The 27,310-nt window shown below is 40.3% G+C and overlaps 1 protein-coding gene and 1 long non-coding RNA gene across 2 annotated transcripts in view; one reads left to right on the forward strand and one right to left on the reverse strand.

Annotated features, from left to right (window-relative positions):
• The window catches only part of HPSE2 (heparanase 2 (inactive)), a 693,243-nt gene that overhangs the window by 548,271 nt on the left and 117,662 nt on the right, over positions 1 to 27,310 (forward strand). The window lies entirely within an intron of this gene.
• Positions 246 to 27,035, reverse strand: LOC131828566 (uncharacterized). The gene is made up of 5 exons (XR_009352495.1): positions 26,838 to 27,035; positions 18,964 to 19,067; positions 2,558 to 2,793; positions 2,268 to 2,448; positions 246 to 542 (listed from the first exon to the last, which is right to left on the reverse strand). It is a non-coding gene; the product is annotated as an uncharacterized LOC131828566 (long non-coding RNA).

Genomic DNA, 27,310 nt, shown 5'->3' on the forward strand with positions numbered 1-27,310 from the left:
TAAAGATCCCCAACTCCTCTTCCATGTCTTTCAGGTATTTTGACCATACCTTGTTCCATACTGGGAGAATTTTTCTCCTCTCTCTGTAACCAGGTAATTTCATAAATTGGATAGAAATATTCATGTCTTTGCTCTCTTGACCCATTTCACAGACTTATGGCTTCACTACACTCACTCACATGCACATATATATATATATATACACAATCATATATACAAATGCATGTTTGCATATACATATATCCATGTATGTATTTATTTATTACTATTATTTTAACAAACCTTGTACAGTTGAGATTCCACATCTACTTGTGGCCTGTTTGAACTCTGCTTGAGAGTGAATTTTTCCAGATTGTTTTCTTTTAATGCTAATAGAAGACATTAGTTAACGTCAGATGCTACATGTTGAAAGCAGATGGGAGCATCTTGGCCGAGATCAGATGCAGTAGGAACCCATCTCTTAGGGAATGGCTGAATTGCACTTGCAGTTAGGTGCTGATCCCTATGTGACAATGAGGGGATTTTCCCAGGACACCAACTTCCTAGGAAGAGAAAGAGAAGGAAAGGGAAGGCTGAAGAAGACTGGCAAGAGCAGAGATCTTGGTTTGTTGGGTGACTCTACTGGCCAATCAGAGAGATCCCACTAAGTTCCGAGAAGATGCGCTCGTCAGAAATATTACATGGGTTACCTTTTTCACAGACATCATGGTCACAGAAAAAAGTCACACTCCTCACATTAGCTCATAGACTGTCAGAGCTGGTAATCCCCTTTGAGGAGATCCAGTTGCACCTCCTATAACAGAGGAACTGATAGTCTGAGTAGAGGGGAGAGGAAGATACTGGACCCGCTCTAGAACCCGCTTCCCTGTGCCCTAGTCCAGTACTCTTCCTACAGATTTATTCCTGCCCCTGGATCCACAGTAAGCAAACTCAACTGAGGCCAGTGAGTGTTCCTGCCGTTTGCTTCCCTCTGCCTATTTTGGCCCTGCATTCCCCTCATTTTCACCCCTGCCTGAGACAAGAGGCTTCCAAGCCCAGAACAGAGAACAGTTTCGCGCCCAGTGGTAGCATTTCCATGTTTCAAAAGAATCACTATAGACTAGAGGATGAAGTAATTATTGTATCACTGGTCATATGTGACTCCAGGTAAGTCACAAATATTAGAACTGACTGGCACAGTTGCTTTTAGTCACAGGGCCCGGCTACCTCAAGTGTGTGTGTTGGGGAGCGGGGTGGAGGGGCTCTGTGGTGGCTAATGTACGGTTGGGAGGGAACTTTCAGGTTGTAACCATATGGTTTTTTGTTTGTTGATCTGAGCTTATAAACCCGTGGAGATAAAACAAAATAATAATTAGTAAAGTCTCGTGCCTAGCAGAGTTGCGCAGTGGAAGCGTGCTGGGCCCATAATTAGTAAAGTCTCTATGAAGAGTCAGCATTAAACAAATATAGTGCTACACAAAAATAAATGTTTACTGACCATTGGGCACTGAGGAGGAGACTAGTAATAAAAAATGAATAAACAGATAGTAGAGTACTATAAAAAGGAGTCAGTGAGGGCTGCTTTGGAGTGAGTATATAGGACGAATTCTCTGAAAAAGTGACATTTAAGCCACGAGCCCAGTGACAAGAAGGAACCAGCCATGCAGAATTTTCAGGCAGGGGAAGTGGCTAACACAAAGTTCCAAAGCAAGAATGGACTTTTCATGTTTGAGGAGATGCAAGGATGCCGAGTGATGGGGGCCTGGCAGAGAAGGGGGAGACTGGTTGGACATGAGGCCACAAGGGGTCAGATCCCATAAGGTTTTGTAAGCTAACAGGAATTTGACTTTATTGTATGTAGTATGAAAAGCCACTGGAGGGTTTTAAGCAGGGAAATAATATGATCTAGCTTTTATTTTTAAAATATCACCCTGGTACAATTCATGCATCAACTATTAGTTATCATTATTTTAATAATGTGGGTGATACTTAATAATTTTCAGACCACTTTCATACATGGTACCTCAATAAAGCTCCATCCATTCTGTCCTCCCTTCTTGCCTCATTCCCTCCCTCACTCAAATCTCATTCGCTCCTCTTGATCTTATACAACTTGTTGATCATTATTCCTAGCAGTGGGCCTCTTCGATGAACCAAAAAGACAAGATCCCTGAACTCTTGGAGCTTATAAGCTAGAAGCACAGTGAGCAATGGAAAATAAATAAACATATAAACTTTGTTATAATTGCTTTGAAGAGAGGCTGGTGAGAGAAACTATTTATACTTACTTTGCTGAAGAGAAACTAGGGTTCTATGAAGATATTAAGTGGCTTATCCAAGGTCCTACAAGTATTGGGAACTGGGACTCTCAGAGTTTTGCAGTTCTAAATTTCATTTTCATTTCTCTTCCTTGTTGTACTCTTTGGTGTCTGTTCTGTGTTCTGAGGCCAGTATTTGCCTTAGTTGGTTCTGGAGATGGAAACAGGCATGTTTAGGAATGGGAGAGAAGAAAGTCCTAGGCTAGAAAAAGATGGTCTTTGGGTGACCAGACAGGTTGGATTTCCAGAGATGGACAAACCTGTGTTCCATGTCAACTCTGTGTGCCTTTGCTGGCCATGTGTAGGTTAAAAATGCAAGTCCTCATGGCTTTGTTCTCCTCAAATGAGAGTTGCTGTGGGTAACTTCCTTTCAAAGCATGGCACAAGAGACTTCAGTTATAGGTGGTGGCTGCAGAGCTCACTCAGGTCCATGCAATGCTAAAACAAGTCCCACTGATTCAGCACAAAGGCTCCAGTAAGCTGGGCAGCTGTATTTCTGGAAACACCAAATTGTAGTAAAGAAGCTGAACATAAAAGCACATAAGGTAGCAGACTTTCTTTTTATCTTTCTTTGCACTAATAAATTCTGCACCTTATAAGTAGAGCACTTGACAGCTGGGAGAGTGTATCCTAAGTCTCCCCCAGAAAGAATGTAGGAGGCTAGGCCAGGGCACCGGCTGAACAGACTTTGCCAGCAGGCCCTTGGAATGGGTAATGGAGGCAGACCTGGGAGTTGTACTGGCACCACCTCAGAGGGTTGTAGTTCATAACCAAACGTTGCCAATAAAAACGTGTGGATTTTACATGGTGATGAAATCTCCAAGAGAGTTTGTTAAGAGCTTAGGGGATCGGTGAGTTGTGCTTTGATTGTCTCCCAGAAAAATCAGTAATTTCTATTCCAGTTTCTTTAAACTCAGCTCAGTATTTAAGGAATGGATCTTATTAGCAAACTGTTTTGTTTTTGTTTTTGTCACTTCTCTTCGATAAACTTAGAAAAAGTGAGGATATGGCCTAATGGCTCCCCAGTGCTTATCCCAGAGGACCCCTTCACCTGCCCAGTCGACTTTGATCCCAACTTGTGGGATTCTAGCAGCTCTGGCAAAGTCATTCCAATAGCACCCTTTTAGTCTAAGGTAAGAGGGAAGATGAGGGTGGCCCTTTAAAAAAGAAACTTGTCTTCAGAAAAGATCATTTCCAACTACACCCCAGGTTCTTTATGGTTGTTCTTCTAGAAAAGTGCCAACCCTCCTACTGTTGGAGAGTTTCCCTCTCCTGGGAAGAGGAGAACATTTAGTTCAGCAGTGCTTCATCATCGACTCCCACCCCTTGCCCCTGACCCTCCTGCCACTGGGAAAGAGGGAATGTGTGAGTCTCCACAGCCAGTCAGCCAGTCAGGGGCTCCCTCGGGAGTAAGTGATGTTTGTGCAGAAGAGATCTGCACATTTGGTGGACATAGTCCAGACCCCACCAGCCGTGGGCATTTCTCCTAAGAGAGGGTTTTGGAATTTAGCTTTCTGCTTTTTTTAAAAGCTTGATTTACAGTGCTTGCAGGGAAAGGAATGGTGAATTACTAGTCAACATCTTTTTAACTCCCACGCCAGCCAAGCAAATATAATTCAATTCAAAAGACATTGACACTTCAAATGTGTCTGGCTCTGTGCTAGGTATTCTGGGGACACACAGATAAATAAGCTGTGGTTCCCTCATCTGCAGAGCTAACAGTCTAGCATGTGTTTCTGTTTGGGGGATTACAGTTTAGTTCTCTATTTAGAATAAAACAGAAGGCTAGTTCACACTGGACTGCATTTTCTATACTGGGTATCGTGGTGGCGAGATTTATATTTGATGTCACCTTCGTTTTTGCCAACTGCCACTGCTGAATAATAATAAACATTCAGTTCAGCCAAATGCACATTTATTGAGCACTTACTATGTACATTGTTGTGGAGTACAGTCAGTGGTCATGGACTGGTGTACTACCTGATAGTTTATGGTGGGATCAAAACAGTGGCTGTGGTTCATTCCCACAGCAACATGCTCTCGCCAAGCCATCACTGTTCAGATGTCATGTGACTGCTGGAAGGAAACTGAATCTTAATGGTGCCTGCCTAACTCTGCTGGTTAGCCTTTCCCAGGAATGAGCTCCCAAGTGCTTAGAAATGTTAGACATCACTCTTATGCACCACACAGCTGCCATGCAGACACAGGATCAGCTTAAATCTGTCCCTTTCTTGAGGAAGAATGTCCAGTTACAAACCCTTGTTCCATTGATGTTTGGTTAATGCACAATTTCTTTTTGTAAGAACAATACCGCTTATGCAGGAGGCCTCATGGGGAGCAGCAGGAGCCTGGGACTAGAACAAGATTCAGGGCTGCTATTCCTGACTCTGCCATTAATATGTGTCTTTGATACAAGATAGGTATTTTTGCTTTCCTTTTTCTCATCACTTAAATGCAATAAAAACATCTTTTCTATCTGCCTCCAAAAGATACTGTTACAATCCTTAAGAAAATTAGGGAGGACAATAGGATTCCAATTTCATATATATTCATACACAGAGAAAATTACTGGAATCTCTTCATACATCTAAATGATAAAGGTGGTTTTCTTTGGGCAGTGGAATTACAGTTTTAATTTTCTTCTTTGTGGATTTTTTTTTTTATATATAAAGTTTCTGCAGTCAGCATTACTTCTTTTTTATCTGAAAAAAAAGTTGTTTTTAAAAGAAAAATAGACTGTTTTGAAAAAATCAAGTGCTTTAAATAGTTAAGCAAATATTATCCCAGCCTACTTCATTTATCATTCATGATTCATTCATTCAGAAACACTTCTTATACTTATTCTGTATGCTAGATACTGTGCTTCGCCCTGGGGACACGGTCCCTGCCCTGAAGGGGCTTACAATGTTGATGGGAGACAGAGGAATCAGCAGGGACTGAGGCAGAAGTGCCTTAGCAGGACAGAGGAGCAACAGAAGCCAGCCTATGTGGAGGGCAGGTATGCAACATTGAGGAAGGCTTTTTGGAGGAGACAGTGCCTGAGCTGGATCTTGAAGGACAAGTTAGCCATAGGAAGAAGAACTTGGGGTCTGGGGAGGATTTTCTGAACAAAGGCAACAGTACACGCAAAGGGACAGGGGCATTCATTTTCCAGAGAGTCACAGTGGATGGATCATGAAAAATTTCTTAGGAAAGCTTTCCCCATTGCTGTCCGGTGGCCACACAGGGTGTGTGAAAATTAAAGAACTCAAAGCTGTTCATCTGGAGGTGGTGAGGCGGGGGAGGTACAAAACCTAGCCAAACCAGCCTGTGACCTGTTTCTTGGTGTAGCTTCCTTTCTTCTTTTTGTTCCCGTGGGAGCCATCAGGAAGATGAAAGAAGCAGAACGTACCTGTTTCGGGGTAGCTGTGGTGTGAAACCCAATCCTCTCATTAGAGGCCCTGACAAAGACTTCTCCATGAGCAGCCTTTCTTTGTGGGGCCCTGTGGCTGCTGAGGGAAGGCCATCCAGGCTGCACGATCAATCACTAGGACCCAGGCTGGCTCATGTCAGTGGCCCTAGCTCCTGGGCTGCGTGCCCAGTGGACATGACTTGCTTCTTTCCTCTTCTGTGCCTCTAAACCCTGGCCTCCCAGCTCAGAGCTTATGCCTGCACCAGCAGACCAGGCAGGCAGCTCTTTTGTCTCTAATGCTTTAAATAGAAGTCCCTTTGATTTTTAACTATAGGTCCTCATCCTTTGCTTATTTATCAACCTGAGTGGTGCTCATGCGACATCAGTAGCATACCTCAGCCCTTATAAGGGCTCACCCCGTTGGGGGCTGCCTAAGGGAGGGGAAGGAGCTCTGCCGCTCAAGTAGGAAGAAGCAGGCACTGAGTGCAGCCCTGCAGTGCTCCTGTTGCTGGAGTCTTCATTTCCTGCTTGGAAAAGGGGGTTGCTGACTATGCTGGGGTTCAGGGTGGGGAGTGCTTAAAGGGAGTGCTTAAAACTATTGGCTTTGGAATCACACTGACCTGCATTTCAAACCCAGCTCTCCCGTTTGCTGGCTTTCTAAACCTCAGTAAATATCAAATTCCCCTCATAAAAATGAAGGCAGCAATAGTGTCTAGCTCACAGTGTTGTTGGAAAGGATTGAACAAGCCAATGCCTGTGTATCTTTTACCACATAGTAAATGCTCAATAAATATTAGCTGCCATTACACTTTGTAAGTGTAAAATGTGGTAAGTCTCAGTAATAATTATCATTAATAATGAGAACTTAACTGTGGGGAAAAATACATTTTGAATATTTGTATAGATAATCTGGAAATCAACTCAGGTAGTGGTAACTAAAGTGTAAAGGGTAGATATTTTTTGCAAAAATGAAATTACTAGAAAATTAGAAGAAAAACAAAGGAAGGAAAAAGGAAAGCTGTGATTCTTGCCCTTGAGAGGAACTGACTGCAAATGGTTAAAGCCAAACTAAAAATTACAATTTATTTTCCTCCTGAGAAGATGCTGCCACCTTTCCCAGTGAAGGCAATTAAGGCAATAACCACATGGCAATACCAGCTCTAACACCTTCATCTGGTATTTATAAATGGCCCAATAAGCCCTGGAAACCACGATATGTCACATGGAAGTGCTAATGACAGCACATTATGTGAATCACTGAGAAGCAACAATTGAAAATCTCTCTCCGCCATCAACCATTTATATTGTTCCCAGATTGCAGTACTGAGGGATTGCAGTGACGGCAAGGCATGCAGCAATCTAAATAAATTAGGGAGAAGAAGCAATTACAGCCCCATAGCCTTTGAGCTCAGGAGCAGGGTGCCATCCTCGAAGCAACCTTCACATGATGGAGGAGAAGGCAAGCTCTGGAAATGAAAAAAGCTGCACCTCACCTAACCCCATCAGTTCGCCTAAAACATTAGAAAGAACATTATCTAAAAATAATCTGACAAGGAAAGAGAGGAAGGGAGGGAGAGAGGAAGAGAAAAGAGAGGAGAGAAGAAACAGAATGCGCTTTGGTGGGTTGGAAAGATCTCTGGTGAGTGCCATATATGACAAATTTAAAGTTATTTCTTAAGCATCTATTCCAAGCACAATGTGCTCTGACTATGACATTTAGGAACCAATGAGTAGGATTCTGATAGAAGCGACCTGAGAGCCAAAGATAATACATAATGTTCTCTCAAACTCAGTTATATTTTGTTGTTGCTTGTGTAAATAAAAACAGAAGTCTTTTAAAATAGAAATAGAACATATGCACATAAATATTGTTTTTAACTCTTTTTTTTAAAAGATTTTAAAAATGTATTTGATAGAAGACACAGTGAGAAAGGGAACACAAGCAGTGGGAGAAGGAGAAAGAGAAGCAGGCTTCCCACTGAGCAGGGAGCCCAATGTGGGGTTCGATCCCAGGACCCTGGGATCATGACCCTAGCCAAAGGCAAACACTTAACAAATAAGCCATCCAGGCACCCCAATTTTGTTTTTAATTCTTACTTAAATACACTACACTATTTATAAGTTTTTAAAAACTATCCATCATTAGGTAGCTTACTTTCAACTAATATCCATCTCTGTTTATTTCATCTCTGATTTGGTGGGGTTTTTAATTTTTTTAATTTTTTTTAAAGATTTTTATTTATTTATTTGACAGAGAGAAATCACAAGTACACTGAGAGGCAGGCAGAGAGAGAGAGAAGGAAGCAGGCTCCCTGCTGAGTAGAGAGCCCGATGTGGGACTCGATCCCAGGACCCTGAGATCATGACCTGAGCCGAAGGCAGCGGCTTAACCCACTGAGCCACCCAGGCGCCCAGATTTTGTGGGGTTTTTAAAAAGATTTTTCACTTATTTATTTTAGAGAGAGAGGGTACACATGAGCAGCAGGAAGGGCAGAGGAAGAGGGAGAGAATCTCAAGCAGACTCTGTGCTCTGTGCAGAACCTGACGCAGGGCTTGATCCCATGAACCCAAGATCATGAACTGAGCTGAAACCAAGAGTCTGACATTCAACTGACTGACCCACCCAGGCACTCCTCTGGTTTGTTTTTAAGCATTGAAAGGATTGACTAGAAGACATCATTTTGACTCACTCTAAATCGAACTTGAGCAGACCTGTCTTCTACTCCAGAACTCACTGCTCTCATCTTAATGTCAAAATCCTTATAGCCTTTCTTCATTAGAACAGTGATTCTCAAGCCTTATGCACATTACAGTCACCTAGGGGGCTTTTAAAAAATGCCAGTGCGTAAGTACCACCTCTGGAAATTCTGAGTCAGCTGGTCTATAGAGAATGCCAAGTGTTGGTACTTTTTAAAGTTCCCCAGGTAATTTCAACATGCAGCCAGATTTGAGCACCACTGGGCTAGAAGTTTCCATTTACCCTGCTTAAATCAGAAATTACCCTTCCCCTTTTCTCTGTTCTTTTGTGCTCAACCTTTGCTTCACCAATCAAGATATTAACAAAATTTTAATATGGTCTATCATTAATTCATTTGACAAATATTTATTAACTGTTATTTACCAGATACTGTTCCAGTTTGTGAGGAAATAGAGGTGAAGGAGAAAGACAAGACCCCTTCCTCATTGGAGGTTATAGCCTAGTAGTGAAAACTAAAAATAAACAAGTAAACCAACAAATAATTAATTACAAAATTCAGACTGGTGTGTAGGAAGCAAGCAGCCTGCTAAATTGAAAAATAATAAAGAAAGGATAGTGCTTTAGAAAGTGTTGTCAAGGCAGTCTTTGAGGAAGAGGCATCCACCAGAGGAGCTGGTGGGAGAGCACCGCATTCTCTCAGAGGGAGGAGTAGTGTCTGCAAAAGCTGCTACAGGGAGAGGCCCAGCTGCACATCAGAGGTCCTGCAGTGCCTCTAAGACCACCCTGAGGCCTGGTCTACCCACGGCCTGCCACAGACAGCCAGTGAACTGCCTGATTCAGCTTATCTCGGGCTCTCTCTGCACCTACCTGATCCCTACTCTACACTTGGCAAACCGTTTTGCCTTCTGTGAGACTAATGGTAGTATATCCCACCGCCTGCCCCTCTGTCTAGAATCCTCAGCTGAGACTAATGCCTACTGTGTCTCCCTGCCACTGAGCTGGCCATCTCCATGGGCACCTTTGGTCACCTCTTCAGGCTTTGGACAAGAATGGCAGAATGATGTCACTTGTGGAAGCTTGCAGTGAACATATGGGAATCTGTCATACTATTCTATTTTTGTGTATGTTTAAAAATGCCAGTGATAAATTTTTAATGTTCCCATGTTAGGGTGTTGTGACATATATGAAAGCAACGCACCATTTTAGTTGTTCTGAGACATGAAGAATAAAGTTGTGTTCTCTCTCTGTGTTTACAATCTGGAGTGACAACACATAAAGCCTTGGAGACTCTAGCTAGTAGGTAGTGATGTGAAGGTCTGTCTTGTTGCTTCAGTATCTATCTCCAGAGAGAGATCTCTGAGTAGAGAGATTCCTACTGGCTGGAGGGAGGGAGCTGGAAGGGAGAATTGGGGAAGACCTGTGCAACATGTCCCAAGTGGACATTTGTGATAATAATTACCCAAAGAATACATGCTCCTAAGAAAGCTCCTTGCCCTGGGGTCCTGAGACCATAGAAAGGAAGGAGAGGAAGGAATGCCTTAGGATAGAAGGAAGAGCAGGATTTCTAGATCTGATATCAGGTTCTGCCACCAACTCATTCACCCTGGGTTACTGGGTGCTCTAGGTCAAATGAAGGTGTTGAATGTGATCATCAAGATCCCCTTTAGCTCTGAGGTTTTCTGATTCATCTTTAAGACTTCCATAACAGTATCTTCAGACAGACCTCCCAGCTGAACTTATATTAATAAAACCTTAAAATAAGAATAAAGGGGTGCCTGGGTGGTGCAGTCAGTTAAGTGTCTGACTCTTGGTTTCAGCTCAGGTCATGATCTTGCGTGGTAGGATCTAGTCCAGCACGTTGGGGGTCTGTGCTCAATGTGGAGTCTGCTTGAGACTCTCTCTCCCTCTGCTCACCCATCTCTGTACTCTCTTTCTCTTGCTCATTAATTAATTAATTACTCTTAAAAATATTAAGTTAAATTAAATTAAATAGCAAAACAAAAAACAAAAATCTTTAAATAACAGTATTTCACTTTTAAATCATTCAGGGAGGAATCCCTCTTTTCTTAAGATTCTTGTAGCCCTGTTATAGCAGCTTACACTTTCTTTTGTTATCAGAGTTGTTTGGGTGCATCTAACCTCCTCTCTCTGACTGTAAGCTCTTTGAAAACAGAAACCACCCTTCCTATATTTTTATCACCTGTAGCCCTTCTCCCAGGCAATCCTTCCCTGCACTCTAAAGATGCTCAGTGACTGGGATTCTAGGGGTTGCAGTGCACTGCTCAGTAATGGCAATAGGGAAGGTAAGTTTTTACCATCAGGTGTTGTGTGCACACTGGGAGGGAGTAGAGCTTGGTGCTTAAGAGACTGAGCTCTGGAGTCAGATTAGATGTGGGTGTGAATTCCAATCTCCTGCCTACTTGCTGTATCACATTTGGCAGATTCCTCATCTTCCATCATCTGTATGATAGTGATGCTAATAATCTATGCCTCACGGACTTAAGACAGTGCCTGACATTTAATAAGTACATAATAATGTGACCACTGTTATCTATTCTAAATACACAAAAATTATTCCTTGGAATTGGATGAAATTCTAATATCTTGGGAAACATGGGAACATGTGGGAAACAGCCATCCTCAAAAGTAGGTACTACTTAAAAATTATAAGTAATAGAAAATATTTCAGTTACGATAATATTAGTTGGCACAAAGAGACTGTTTTAGAATCCAAAATCCTTCAAATATCATTTCCTACTCCATATAGCTATCCAATAATAGTTTTCTTCTTTGGCTTCTTTGACTTTATTCTTTATGTCCTGCTATAAGTTTCCATAGCTTATGTCCATCCCTTAAATCATCTGGCCTTTCCAATTTCTTGATAAGATAGGTAGGACAGATATACCAAACCTGTTTGGCAGAGAAGAAAACTGAGGTCGAGAGAGGCCCAGGAGCTTGCTCAAGGGAACATAGCAAGGTAGAGCCAGTGGTTCTGAGTTCTGGATTCTTCATTACCACTTGTTTCTTTCTTGTGGTTCTGCCACAGCTTTGTCAAGTCAAGAATTCAGGTTGTGGCCATGAGGAAACAGAAAAGCTGGCTTCAAGGTAAAATAAAATGATCCAGGAGATAAAACCTGGGAGTTAACAGTGGCTGACTCTTACAGATTTACGTTTTTACTGAACAATGAATAAAAAGAAAAGAACAAGTTTTCAATTTCATGCAGCAGTAGGTTAGTTTCACTGCCTATATTGAATGTATTAAAAGAGCAATATAGAGGGTCTACTTCTCTTAAGGTAGTTTTCACTTTGCCCCATTATTATATGTGCATACATCTACCTCCTTGATAGTGGGACCACTAAAACCCTTAAAACCCTGGAACCATGAGCAGTGCAGGAACTGGACCATCCTGTGATGATTAGCCCTCTGATGATGGATAATTGCAGATCCAGAAGTCAAATAAATTGTTTGGGAGAGCCACACCAGGGCATTTGCTTCCTTAAGGAAGGTCCTAGGACAGCTCTGAAAGACAAAAGATCAGTAATGTCCCTTCATTAATCTTCCTGGAAAGTACTGCAAACAAGGCTTTGCCATGAATACAAACTGATACAGACCCTTGGCCTTGAGGCCAAATGGAATAAGAAAGAAGGTGGTGGCAGTGTCCAAGAGAGTGTGCCAAGTGCCATCAGTCTGTGCAGCAGATTCAGTTATGGTTACAATGGCTGGAACAGCGGGGGCTATAGAAGTAACATCCAAATTCAGTTGGTAATAATCTAACATAAGTCTCCAATTCCCATTCCCCTGGACACACAGGGCTGTAGTATTGAGATATTGCATCTCTTACTATCTACACTGCCTTTTAGACCTTAATCAAGGTTGTGATTTCCTTTCTCCTCCTGGGACCACTCAAGATGGAATTGGGAGGTAGGTTGGGGAGTGATTTACATGGCCTATTCCATGTGAATATTCCTATTACATGTCCCACTACTTCTCTACACGTGACTCTCCTCAATCAGAACAATCCCCTCTGGACATTATGAGCATTCACAGCACAAGCATGTAAAACATCAATGCCAATATACATTTAGTAGAGAATGTATGTTGGAAGCCACAACAACAGGACATTGAATTGGTCCCATGGGTCTCACCCACAAGGTCACTTTAGATTTATTTTCCCTACTGGGAACCTTGCCCAAACCTTATTAGTTGAATTCAAGAGCTCTCCTCCCCAACGAAATGGATAGGATAGTGACTTGGGAACTTGAATCTAACAGAGCCATGAGAGTTTGAGTTCCTTCCTCCCTGAAGTTTCTCACATACTTGAATGTATGCATATGGCTTTTGGTCCCCATGGATACAGGGAGACCTCAGTCCCACCTCTAGTCATTTTTCTTCTTAAAACAGCTAAAGCTAGGATAGAGGGGCATGAAGGATGGGGGCCTTGAGGGAGAGAGCAACTCCCTACCAGTAAGCAAGGCTTTGCATTTACATTAATTTAGGGTTTTTAAAAATAACAGCTTTATTGAGATAAACTCACCTACCATTAAATACCCTTTAAAAGTGTACAGTTCGATTGTTTTCAGTATATTCATGGAGCTGTGCAACCATTATCACAATCTGTTTTTTAATATCACCCAAAAAGGAGACCCCCATGCCTATTAGTAGTTACTCCTCATTCTCCTTTCCCCCCAGCCCTCGCAACCATCAAGCTACTTTCTAACTTCCTAGATTTGCCTGTTCTAGATATTTCATGTAAATGGAATCACCCAATAGATGGCCTTTTGTGACTGGCTTCTTCCACTTACCATTATATTGTCAAGGTTCATCCTTGTTGTAGCATGTGTCACTACTTCATTCCCTTCTGTTGCTGAATAGTATTTGCACTATGTGGATACATCACAATGTATTGCTCTATTTATCAGTTGATAGTAGAACTGTTCCTGCTTTCTGGCTGTGATGGAAAATGCCACTAGAAAACATTAGTGCATACATGGCATATGTTTGCATTCCCCTTGGGTGTACACCATGGAATGGATCTTCTGAGTCATGCATTTAACTATTTGAGGAGTTTCCATACTATTTTCCAAAGTGATATCACCATTTTGTATTCCCACCAGCAATGTATGATGGCTCTAGGTTCTCCATCTCCTCACCAGGACTTACTATTGTCTGTCTTTTGATTAGAGAATGGTGACTTAGAAAAATCCTAGTGAATGTGAAGTGGTTTTGATTTTGCATTTCCTTAATGACTAATAATGCTGAGCATCTTTTCATTTGCCTCTTGACCATTTATGAATCTTCTTGGAAGAAGTGTCTATTCAAAGTCTTTGCCATTTTTAGGGGAAGGGGCTTTTCGTCTGTGGCCACTTTGACCCACTTCATCACCTGTGTGAGGAGCTACATAAGATGCTCTTTATCAGTAGATAGATAAGCCTTGCTGTATAGCACCCTCACCAAGAACATGCAGCAAAAATTGGGGCTGGTGGCCAACTGCCTCTCCCAATAATCCATCCACTTGGCTTTAAATGTTCTTGGTTGAACTCATATTTACACTTGAGTGTGCCACTCTGTCAACCATTCTGATTAATCTGACTGACAGAGGCTGGGACCAAATTTCTTCCATTGTTTCACAGAGTGTGACGATTAATATTATATATCAAGTTGGCTAGCCCATATTTGGTCAAACATTATTATAGATATTTCAGTAAAGATACTTTTTGGATGAGATAACATTTATATCAGTAGGCTTGGAATGAAACAGATTATCTTCCATAATGTGGGCGGACCTTGTGCAAACAGTTGAAGGCTTTAATAGAAACAAAACTGACTTCCTCTGAGCAAGAAATAATTCTGCCAGCAGACTGACTTTAGACTCTAATTGCAATATAACTCTTCCGTGGGTCTTCAGCCCACTGGCCTACCCTATAGACTTTGGGCTTGCCAGTTTCCATGGTCATGTGACCCAATTACTTAAAAATCAAACTCTTAGATAGACAGACACACATAGACACTATTGATTATTGGTTCTGTTTCTCTAGAAGACACCAATATATATAGCATTTGATTAAAGTTTCCATCAGCAGGACCTTTATAAAATAATGATCATATTGTATTATAAATTCACCTGTTCATCTCTCTTTCTTCTCCTCTCCCATGAAGGAGAGAAACATTTGAGTTGAAAGAGATTGTGAAATGTTGGGTGCACAAACTTTAGTAATCCCTGTCTTCCTCAAATGTAGTAGACACTCAATAAAGTTTTGTTGACTAAAAGTGGGACTGCATGTGTGAGTGCATGATTGGTGTTCTTCTGTAGCCCATAGTTGCCTTCCTCAATATCTCTATCCAGCAAAAAGCCCAGCTATCGTTCAAGGTCTGTCTCACAGATCAAACCCCTTTTAGCGCTTTTCTTTAACTCTTCTAAGTGAATGTTTTCTCTCCTGCTCTTAAATCTCATTAACATTTTATCTATATCCCATTATACATTTAGTAGGCATGCTGTTATCTATAAATACTTAGTCTTTTGCAAACTTGTCATATTTCCCTTTCTAAAATATAAGTTCTTTGAAAGTAGGAACTTGATGATACACTGATCTTCTACCTCCTCTAGCAACCAATCCACTGTCAGTACCTAATAGACACTCAAAAATTTTCTGCTGAATTGGGTTGTCTCAAACCAGGATAGGGAATCACTAGCCTAATGTGCTAATTACCCACAGATGGTCTTAAAGGTGTTTCTGATTATTACTTAGCAGTTCAGCTTCCCTTTAGGAAACAGCCTTTTTGCTAATGATTGCTTTAACTACCACACATCTCAGTAATGACTGGTTACCTTTAAAATGAGCCAATAACTAGATGTTTATAGAGAGCATATATGTGAAAGACCTCTGAATAGAATCCATAAAAGGTTCAGAGACCCAGTAGCATGGGTGTTGAATTGTTCAAGAAGTCCTAGTTCATACACCTCATTATTATTTTCATCTTCTGAGCTACCATGAAGCAAAAGCCTGCTATATGCCCAGAAATAGATCATTTCATACCATGTTTTTTAACCCTTAAAACAAATGGGAAGACTGTATTTCTACTGATGAGGAAACAAGGGTCCAAAGAGTTTTGGTAATTTACCAGGAGATCACTGACAGCCCACCTAATTTTGATATTTTGTTCATCTCTAAGCCCTTTGGAATCTGTCTCAGCAGTGTGTCTCAAAGCTAAGCCATCCGCTGTCATTAGTCTCTTATCATTTGAAACCTCTTTAGCTCAACTGGATCATCACAGTAGCCTCCTCATGTTTCTCTTGCTTGTAGTTTCTCCCACTTCCATTATGTCTTCCACAGTATCAGTAGAATCATGGTCATGTCATCTTCCTTCTCCAAAAACCTTTGTTGAATCCTTATTGGTTACATACTGCCCTGAATTCCTAAGCACGGCATTCAAGGCTTCCCATAATTTGGACTTGCCTTATTTTTCTCGTCCTGTTTCTAACCAGGTATCCTGGTACTCCTGGCATGTCTTCTACTGGAATCACCCCTACTCATTATTACCATCAACACACCCAACTCTTTGCTTCAAAGTCCATGTTCATTGACACCTTCTCCAATGTCTCCAGTAAGAGTCTCTTACTCTCATTCTCTTGTAGCACTTTGATTATATGTTATCCTTGGTCCTCACTATACAATGCTGTCCATCATAGTTATAAATATACAGGTCAGTCCATCCTTTTAGACAATGAGAAAACTGAAGGCAAGGAATATTATGACTTATTGTGCCTGGCACATAATTGGTACCTAAGGAAAGATTATTAAATTTGCTGAATTACATTGAAATGAGCTTGATTTGGGGTGAATAAGCAATTAGAAGCATGCCCCACTGAGGCATAGTTATAGCCCCTGACTAAGGAGACACTGATTGTAAATTCTTTAATCATTCTCTATATTGTAAGTCACCAACCATTCAGGCAGCCGTGTAGCAACTACAAAGAGTAGTTCTGTTCCTACAGAATGGCATCTCAGATATATTCAGGGTTTTTCTAGCTCTGAGAAGCATCTGGTTGTGGTGGTTCCATACCAACTCAAATAAGACTTGAGAGGGGATTTGAAGGGTGAAAGAGAGGTAGCTTGCCAAATGAAATGTCTTAGAAACACCAATTTAATGACTTACATATAAATTAATCATAAACATGTGGATTAGATTTCCCCAGAAAAGGCATGTTTTGGCTCTCTGTGGACCACAAATGATTGAAAAATGATTGGAGATATTTCCTGAGCCCAAAGACAAAAAAGGAACAAGTCTATACTTCTTTAACTGCAAATATTAGTGCAATAGATAAATTGTCCAGGGGGGTCTGGGGAAGTTAGAAATATGGACAGGAAATAAGAAAATGAGATTCAGCTTGAAATTATGCTCCAGGTACATCTGGGGCAAAATAATCAGAAACAGAGAGATTTTTGTTTGAGTGAGAACCCAATAAAGTTATGAAGACTATAAGACTTTCAGGATGATTTCTAGTTGGCATGGCTCATGTGATATAAAGCAGGTCATTCTTATTCTTGAGGATGCAATAGTCCTTAACTATGGAATATGAGATGTTACTCATTGCCCAGACAGCATAAACAAAACCTTTGCTTTTGATTATATCAAGATTTACTGGTGGAAAGAAGGTTTGGCTAAAAGTCATTTTAGAATGACTTTTGCAGATAATTCAAGGAAATAAATGACAAAGGTCAAGACTGTGGTCTTTGAGCAGAGTCCGGTGGCAAGATGGAGTCTGAGATCCAAAGCAAAATATATTGAAGCTCAAGTTCCTTCCCTAGGAAAGGACACAGTCTTTGAAGCCACAGGAGACCTTCCTAGAAGTGTTTTATTCTCCCTTGACATTTTAACATACTTCTTGAAGAGCTCAGACATTTGAATAGACCAAACTAAAGTAGACATTATAGGCAACTTCTGACCTTGGCAGTTGGGCCATGCAGTGTTTTACAAATACATTGAAGTAAATACCAGATGCTGTAATACCAAGGAAATGCAAAGAAGTTTCCTTTGAGTCTAGAAAAGAGAGTTGAAGAAAGTAATCTATTGCTTTCTAGGTGGCAGGATATCTTACAGAAGTCTCTGGATGTATAATGAAATGTGAGAAAAATGATAACAATTAATAATGATAACAGCCTTTTGCACTTGTACAATGCTTTGCTGTTCATATGCTGCTCCTTATAAATTGTCCTATAAACTTCTCAGTCACTACCAGGTAATGTTACTATCTCACATTTACAGATGAAGAAACAGAAGCACAGAAATGACAAATAAATTTGCTATCCAGAGGCAGTGTCAGGGACTCAAGTCTGGTTCTTCTGACTCTTAATGCAGTATTCTTCCTGTATCTAAATAACTTAATAGCTTATTGGTATAACTTTAAAGGAAAGAAGATGACTATCGCTTGTTGAAAATCTATCTACATAATTCAAGGTCCTTGATGATTTGATTGAGTAGATGGTCTAAGCACTTTAGTAACTCATTTAATGCTCACAATAGGACTATGAGGTGACTTTATTATTACCCCCATTTTGAAGATAGATACAGTTGCACAGGGATTAAGTGACTTGCCCACTGGTTATAAGTGGAGGAGCTGGAATTCAAATGCAGGCATTCGGGTTCCAGGACACTCTCTAACCAGTGCCCTGAACTGATTTTAGAAACTTCTTTATCATAAATACCATGTCCCATGGTCAAGGAAAAGCTATATCAGAATGAAATTGGCATCTAATTCTGGGAATATCTAATCCTGGGGTACAGATTTCAATTAATTGCAAAGAGAATTCCAAAAATGAAAAAAAAAAAAGTGGGGGAGTGATATTTAAATTGTGTACTATTTAAATGATGTGACACCTGGAAGTATAATGAGAGAGTCCCATTAGCAGCATGGTGGCTTCTTCCTTCTTACTTTTTTTTTTTTTTAATTTTTTATTTTTGATAAACATATATTTTTATCCCCAGGGGTACAGGTCTGTGAATCACCAGGTTTACACACTTCACAGCACTCACCAAATCATCCTTCTTATCAGGGAATGAAGAGAATGGCAAGTCATCTTTTTTGATTAGGAGAAAGGGGAAAGGATGTAGGGTTTTGTGTTGGGACATGCAGACCCTGGCCTTCCTCTCCTATTTTTCTACCCTTGCTTTGTAGAGAAGGATTGACCAGGGCACTTGGACCCCACAGCTGACCTCCTAATTCAGTTCATCTCTTTGTTTAAATTTACCAACTTAATGGAGACAAGGGAAAATGGTGAGCATCTGCCATTTTCACAACTGCCAGAACTCTTTCTCTTGACAGGCCAACTAAATTCTGCAGTCATTCTATAAGGGGTTTGAGTCAAAGATGAGGATTTCAGGGGAATGAAAAGAACCATTCCAATCAAAACTGAGGATGAAAGAGAAGTCATGTGAAGCAGTGATGTGCACCAGTATGGAATGAATGTGGTGCAAAGGGAAAACACTTCAGCAGAGAGCAGTGCAAGGGACTGTGAATCAGATGATATGAGCATGGGGGGAGGTTCTGGGAGAGTAGGAGAAAGAATAGCAGACTCACAGGTGATGTAAGGTTGTCTTCTGATGTCTGAGAGGTAGTCACATTAAGAGAGTGTAGATTCTTCCATAAAGCATAGATTTCTTGTAAGGCACAGAGCTGCACCCCTGGGTGAAAACCAAAAAGAAAAGGATTTCAACTCCTGCTAAAAGTGATCCAGGATTTGAAGCCCAAACCTGACCCCAGATCACTTGTCTTAACCACTATGCTATTTTAACTGGAGAGCATGAATGTATACTATACAACTCAGATAGTTTAAAAAAACAAAACAAAAAACAAAATTTATTTCACTAACCTATTCCCCTGACCCCTAACCATGTTTGGGAGTAAGAGCACAACAACAGAAATCAACTTGCTGGTTAAAGGTAGCTCAGTCTTCTTTTCTTGTTAATTTCACAGACTTTTCAGAGTTTTGATCACATTCTCCTTCTTTTCTTCCTCCTAGATGCCATCTGGGTACAATGGGGTGCTGACATTATATGCTAGTAATGAGGAGGGGCTGCATGGGTCCTGTGCTGTCATTGGGTTACTCAGTGACCTTCACTCAGTCATCACCCCTTAATTACTCGACACACTCCTGGTATTTACTGAGGTATAGTGGCCACTGCCAGGTCTTCTTGGCTTCATATTGGCAGCAACTGTTGAGCATTGGCATTACCATTGCTCCATGCTAAGCCTCCCATACTCTGGGATGTACTATCACCAAGATTATTCCAGAAGACCAGTCCCCTCAGCAGTTCTGTGTGGTGTTACAGAACCCTTGGAAATTCATGGATCTTCTATAGCCAAGTGGAGGTCATGGCAGATGGGTGACATTGACTCAGGCTTTCCCTTTGCAGAATCACACCAAGCCACCATTTCTGTGTCACAGTACTGCCATCTGTATTGGTATGTGAGGTTCCCCCCACCCCGGAGTTCCATATGGAAGTGGAACACATGTATGCTCTTCTTTCAGTACCCCCTTCTTCCCGGCCTGAGAACTTGAGGGATGAACTGGGTCTCTTTTCTGTGATCCAGGCAACTTCCTACCCCTGGTCTCATTCCCTCAGAACCTTCTCTGTCATATCCTCGATCTTCTCTACAGTTAGGCCTCTAGTGGAACTTTATGTTCACCTTGCTGAGCTTTGCTAGATAAGAAAAGTTTTAAGAATTTGAAGGAGTGAAGTGGACTACTGAACAAAATCTGTTTTCCAAGACTTTGCCTCACTAATGTTTTTTAGGCTATTGAAACTCAAAACTGAGCACTGACCCTTCTAGTCTACGTGGTTTCTGACTTTCTAAAGAAGCTTGAATGTTCTTGATTCAATATAAAAGGAGCTGAAGGGCAACAAGATTTACAGAGAATGAAAGCTAAAATTGGTTACAGAGAATAAAAACTAAATTGGTTATTTCATGTATTCTTTTGTTTCAGTGAAATATTTTATAATAAAAAAATTTAAATACATTGGTTTAAGATTTTAAAATAATCATTCTCATTATATTCTACTGCCTTCTGTAGTGAAGAAAAATCAACCAAAGCCTGTTATCATAAGGCTTTATTCAAAAATACCAGGCAAGAAAATGTTCTGAAGGAGTGTTCTAACTTGGGGGAAGCAGGACAGAAGATTTTAATAGGGCTTTTAGCAGAAGGGGTTAGCTGAAGTTCAACTGGTTTCGGGAATAGCTGGATCAAGACAGTTCTCAGAAGAGGGAGGAATTGTACATGTGAGTTAGCAGCCGTTGTTTGGGCAATTTGATTTTATTAAGAGTAGAGAAGAACAGCTGTGGGAGACAAGGACATACTAAGGCCAGAGTGGAAAATTCTCTGGCCTTAAATATCTCTTAATTTACAAAGTGGAAAAATATACCTGGTACTCTATTTAGCATGTGAAACGCTGTTTTCTGAGCAACTATTTTAATGATATGGCCATAACCCATCTTGAGGATTCTGTCTCTCAATAACCAAATTTGCAAATTTGTTCTAAAAAAAATGATATGGTTCAAGAGACTTTGAACATAGCAGGCTTTTAATTCATGTCAGCTTGGCTGGCTTGAGAAGAGGCTCTGCCTTTGAAGAACTCACCAAGCAACAAGTGAGACAGATACAAAACAAATTATCCTATGAGTATGTTCAGAGTTTTGAAATTTCAAGGAAGAAAGTGGCATTTCTGCAGAGGGAATGACATTTGGTTTATACCTGGGAGGATGATAATGATGATAAAAATAACATTAATATAAGCTATGGTTCACATAGCCCTATCATGTGCTAGCCACTCTCTATATACAGTATTTCAAATCTTCAAAGTCTCCTACCATCTTCATCCTTCAGGTACTAGAACAAAAGTACCATAGACTGGCTAGCTTATAAACAACATACATTAATTTCTCACACTTCTGGAGGCTAAAAGACCCAGTTTAAGGTACTAGCAGGTTTGGTATCAGATTTGGTGAGACCTACTTCCTGGTTCATAGATGGCTGCCTTTTCTTTGTGTCTTCCCATAGAGGAAGGTGTGAGGGATCTCTCTGAGGTCTCTTTTCCAAGGGCACTAATCCCATTCAGAAGGGCTCCATGCTTATGACCAAATCATTTCCCAAAGGCCTACCTCCAAATACTATTCCCTTTGGGGTTGAGGATTCAACACATGAATTTTGAGGAGGGATGGAAACATTCAGTCTATAATATCCACTGAGATAGATCTTTTCTTAAGAAGGAGTAGAAAGCGCAGCTTACAGAGATCAAATGACTTGTCCAAAGCCAAACTTATAAATAGCACAGCTCTGATTTGAGCCCAGCATAGTCTGGCTCCAAAGCCTACCACTGTTCTGTACCAGTATATCCCAAAGTGTGGGGCAGGCAGCAGGTAAGGGGGTCCTCTCCCTAGAGTCCTCTCCCTAGAACACCTCTAGGTATTCTGTGAAGATGTTTAAGAATAAAAGCATGGTATGAGATTACATAACACTGAATTACATAATTCCTCCACAGTGGAGGAATTATTCTCATGTCACTGTTCTGTTAAAGTCTAAGAGAAAATTTCAGTTTGATGGAATATGTCCACACCCTTCTTAAATCTTGCCGATCTCCTATTTTACAAAGAGCCTCAGGCTCAGTGCTTTTGGTAGCTTTCTAGCTAGACTTTAATAATGTATTTTTTCATAGTACTTATTTTTATGGTTACTTCCTCACTCTAGAAAATGATGCTTTTTTAAAAATTTACATAGTTTGATATAAAGTTTCCAATGTATATAATTATTTAAGTTAAAAAGGAAGTAGTCTTTTTTAAATACTGGGAACATACTGGTAGAGATGTATGATGAATATGTGATAGTGGCATTCCCAAGTGACATTGGGACTCCAGAACCACACCTTACTGATGAGGTTTACACTAGACATGTGTGATCATGAGACAGAGCTGCTGGTGGTGAAGAGAAAGGAACACTCCAAAGAGAGGACATGACTCCTAAGATGAGAAGCATATCCAAATATGATGCATTTGGAAACAGTGACCAGTGTGGGCAGCTAAGGTGTGCATGATGGATATTGAGGCATGGAGCTGGCAATGTTATTATACACGAATCCTCTACCTCACTATTCCATAACAGAGATGTGACTGATAATAAACAGCATCCAATTGCCTTTTTTGTTATCTATGGTGAATTCTCTTCTTTTGAAGGAAGCTGCCATAAACTTGATTAAAAATTAGAAAAGCTTTTTCTATGTAAGTAGGTAAGAAATGAGGACTAAGGGAATCAGAATATGCTACCCCAAAATATGCCACTTGTTTGGGGCTGAAGGCAGTTAAGAGGCAGTAAAACACAGAAAGAACTGTCCGCCTCCCCCATTGGCCTAAAAGCAGGACATAATTTCTCTTTTTGAAGGATTCTCCTCCCCACTTCCATACCAGAAGGATGAAAAACTATGCTCATCACTGGAGACAGAAAGTCAGCACCAAGACAGGATGGCACAAACAAACCTTACTAAAATAACCCTTACCTTCTATTAGATATAATAGTTTCCCCTACAGATTTACCTCCCCACAGTTTACCACTCCTAGAGTCCCAATATCCTTTTCCTTAGTCTTGCCACTTCATAAATCTATCAATCACCCTTTGTTAAAATGGTAAGTAACCTCTGAATCTCACTGCTTCTTTGGGTCTTTTCTTCTTTCCTATGAATATCTCTATGCATGTAAAAATTAAAATATTAACAGCAAATAAAATTTATATGCCACTTCTCCTGGTAATCTGTCTCTTTTTTATCAGCCTAATTTCACAGACTTCAGAAACAGAACCTAAGAGGAAAGAGGGAAAGTTCTTTTCTTCTTCTACAAAGGTCTTTTAAGCAATTGAGCCTCATCACAAGTTTCTCAGAAGGAAAGTGAGAAAAGAATGAGGCTGTTTTTAGTTTGAAAAATACACTCCTATATTGAGATGTGCCTGTCTCCTTTGAGAAATGTATTTTTAGGATTGCCTGGGTGGCTCAGTTGGTTAAGCGTCTGCCTTCACTCAGGTCATGATCTCAGGATTCTGGGATGGATCCCCAGGTCTGGCTCTCTGCTCCATGGGGAGTCTGCATCTCCCTCTTCCTCTGCCCCTCCCCCACCCCCACACCCACTCTCTCAAATAAATAAATAAATAAATAAATAAAATATTTTTTTAAAAAAGAAAGAAATGTATTTTTTGGAAAATTTCTGACTTTTCCCAATCCTTTATCTCCAGTTATTTTAAGTAAAATAATAGTAAGAAAAATAGGTGAGAACTTATAAATGAAATTATACTCATTCCCAAGTCTATAAAGTAAATCATTTCTGTGAAAGACCAAAAAAAAAAAAAAAAAAAGTTGTGGTGACAGTCAAACATTCTTCTGCAGAAAGCAAAGCCTAAGAAGAGATTCTTAGATTCCCGGGAACACACTGCTCTCTTTTGCTTTTGATTTGTATAGAAAAGAGGGAGAATCTTTGAGACTGGGGAGGTAGAAAAGACAATTGAGGCCCTCAAACACCTTGGGTTAATAATGATACTACTACATGCTATGTCACTGAGCTGGCCTTAGGGTGAAGGGAGAGGAGGGGAAATAAAGCCAAAGGCAAAGAAAGGTATGTCCTTTTCCCAGGGTGGAGGCTGCCTGTGCCCTCCTCATTTAATCATTAACAAATTGTCACTTACCAAAAATATACCTATAATATAAAACATTCTGCATCAAGTAAACATCAGGCAATCATTCTCTTTCAAAGAAACTACTTTAGAACAACTTTTTAAAACAAAGAAGTGCTTGTGGTATAATTTGGCACCTTTCTTGCTGATGATAACTTTCCATGGAGCAACCCAAGATTCAGAGCAAACCATGTGACTTAAGGCATTCTGGTCAAGGCTTTGTCACACTACCACCATCTGGTAGCAACAGACCAAACTGCAATGGTTTTCTTAAGTGATTGGGTCATTAAATTATTAGAAACCTCTAGAAGAACTTGTATTCTTATAAAATATTTAAATTCTGTTTTCTGTCTTTGTCTTTCTCATTTTACAACCACAATATTTTGTGACTTTCTTTTTTATACTCTCCTTTGTAACACAGGAACCTTCTATTACTCATCCCTGTGCAGGTCTGGCCTTTTAGGTAGGAAGGCAAGACACCTGTCTAGATAAGTGCTTGGGGCTGCTGGCTTCCTTTCACAAATATCCACTAAATATCTTGAACACTAACTTTCCAGGATATCCCCAAAGCAACTTGGTTGATAAGGCAAACATGTTTAGTTCTTCTGGTAAAGAAACAATACTGTATACAGCATGTGAATTTGGTTAGAATTTGGTAGGAATCATGATAAAATAGGTTAATATTGCTGGACAGCCAGGTGGGGATTTTGAGGTGAGGGGTTCAAAGGAGCCTTGGGGTGTAAACTGTTCTTTGCTATTATCCATCAAAGGGTTGGTGGGCCTCCCAGCAAGTTCCTGGAATACATAATTAAATTATTTCCATATCTATCATAGTTGGGCAAGAATTTTGTGAAGTAGTAAAGTTATATTGAAGAAGACAGTAGCATAGTAAAGTCAGGTTACCATGAACAGTGAACTGTGTAAGTATAGATGGTTTGGGTTCATACCACCCAACCACCAATTCCTTATTTCTGTCCTTACATGGCTGAAGATTCATTCCAGTAAAGGCTTTTGGTCTTCAGGGTAGCACAGTGAAAACTGCCCAGGTTTTGGAACTAGTTGATTTTGCCTAGCCTGCTGCTTTGTAAGCATTCTCTCTCTCTCTCCACACTCCCTTTCCTCTCTGCTTTCAAAGGCTTCTGTTAAAATGTGGAGAAATTGGAACCCTCATACATTGCTGGTGGAAATGTAAAATGGTGCAGCCACTTTAGAAAGCTGTTTTGGAAAATGTTAAACATGGAGTTACCATATGCCCCTGCATTTCCACTCCTAGATATACACCCAAGAGAATTAAAAACATATGTCCACACAAAAGCTTGTACATGGATGTTCATAGCAGTATTACTCACACTAGCTAAAAAGTGGAAACAACCAAAATGTCCATCAACCGATGAATGGATAAATAAAATGTGATATGTCAGTGCAATGGAATATTGTTTGGCAACAAAGGAAACAAATTATCATACGTACTACAACATAGGTGACCCTGGAAAACATGAAGCTAAGTGAAAGAAGCCAGTCACAAAAGACCACATATCATATGATTACATTTATATGAAATGTCCAGAATAGACAAGCAGATAGACACAAAAAGTAGAAAAGTGACTGCCTGAGGCTGGCTGGTGGGAGGGAGGGGTAAGTGAGGGGAATGAGGAATAACTACTAACAGTCATAGGGGTTCCTTTTGGGGCTGTGTTGAAAATGTTCTAAAATTGAGTGTGGTGATGGTAGCACAGCTCTGTGAATATACTAAAAACCACTGGATGGTACACTTTAAATGGGCAAGTTGTGTGATATGTAAACTAGGTCTCCATAAAGCTGTTTTTTTTTTTTTTAATGTTCCCATAAAGTCACAGTAAGAGTCATAGTATTAAAGAATACATTGATGATAAAAGAACTGATCGCTGAGAGCAAAATTCCAGGAAAGGCATTTGTGGCTGGTGCAGAACACATTGGGGACTGGGAAGGAACAAGACTGGAGAGCGGAAACGCCCCTGTTGTGATGCTCTAGTGGCGTGGACCTGGCCTGCTTCAGACCCTGCCTGGCTTTGCCCTAACAGAGGCCAAGTCACGCAGGGGTAGTCTCAGTGCATTTGGCACTCAGAAGGAGATCAGTTTTTAACATTCCCTTTCCTCAAAGTGATAGCTTTTTGTAGTGATAATCAGTAATAGCATTATTTTCTTGACTCCTTTTTTAGTATTAAAACAGTTGACAATTTAAGAGTGAATACATTTCTATTTTCAAGATGTTTCTATTCAAAGAGAGTGTTCAAATTCAGTAACAGATTTTAGTATGAGCTATAATTTGCATTTGTCAAACAAGAATAGTGTACCTCATAAGTGGTATTCTGTTTTAATGTTTCAGTTTCAAACACAAAATCTCCAAGTGGTCACATAAAATGGCAGAATTGAAAATAACCCTAGTTCTGTTGTATCATTCTTAAGGTCACCAAGCAATCACTATTTATATAGAGCTGGTGGTTTAAATGTAGGTATATTCAGTACCACGGGGTGTGAGATGGGAAGCACAGGCTGGAAAGAGAGCTCCCACAGTGGCGAGCAGCTTGAATTGTTACAAAGTTATTCTAGAAAGGAACATGTGTAGCCAACTCCATGTGTGTAGGGGACCCACTGAATAACTGGGAGTTCTCAGAATTAACGTCCATGTAGAATACAGTTTTTAATGAACAGATATGTTCTGAAAATGTGCTAATTTGAAGCTTACACATATATTATTAAAACTTACCAGTAACCACTGTAGTTGTTTGGAAGTTAGACCAACAAAAAACTTTTTCAAGGAGGAGTATTTTATCACTGGCAATGTTTAGAATTGTTGGCACATGGTGGTAATAAAAAGCAGACTGACTTTTAGTCAGTTTTATTATTGTTTTTTAAATCTCTGCACGTAATGCACCCCCTCGATGCCTGTATCCAAGACAGACTGCCCCCCCACCCTGCACATGGAACTCCACTGAAGTTATGTCACAAATTCTGTGTAGATTTAGCTGCATCCATGGTAACTGATTGTGTATATGTTCTAACAACTATCGTTACTCTGAATAAAATAGGTAAACTTAAGAGTAAAAAAATTCTATCATTTAAATCTAAATTTGCTGAAAGTTTTTAATATAATCCTAGAACTAGAATTGAAAAGTTAATTTATATTAACACCTCTGAGCTCATGGAGGCTCTAAAGCCCACACTAATTTGCAATTAAGT

Source organism: Mustela lutreola, chromosome 4 (genome assembly GCF_030435805.1).
Source record: "Mustela lutreola isolate mMusLut2 chromosome 4, mMusLut2.pri, whole genome shotgun sequence".
In the NCBI taxonomy this organism is placed as follows: Eukaryota; Metazoa; Chordata; class Mammalia; order Carnivora; family Mustelidae; genus Mustela; species Mustela lutreola.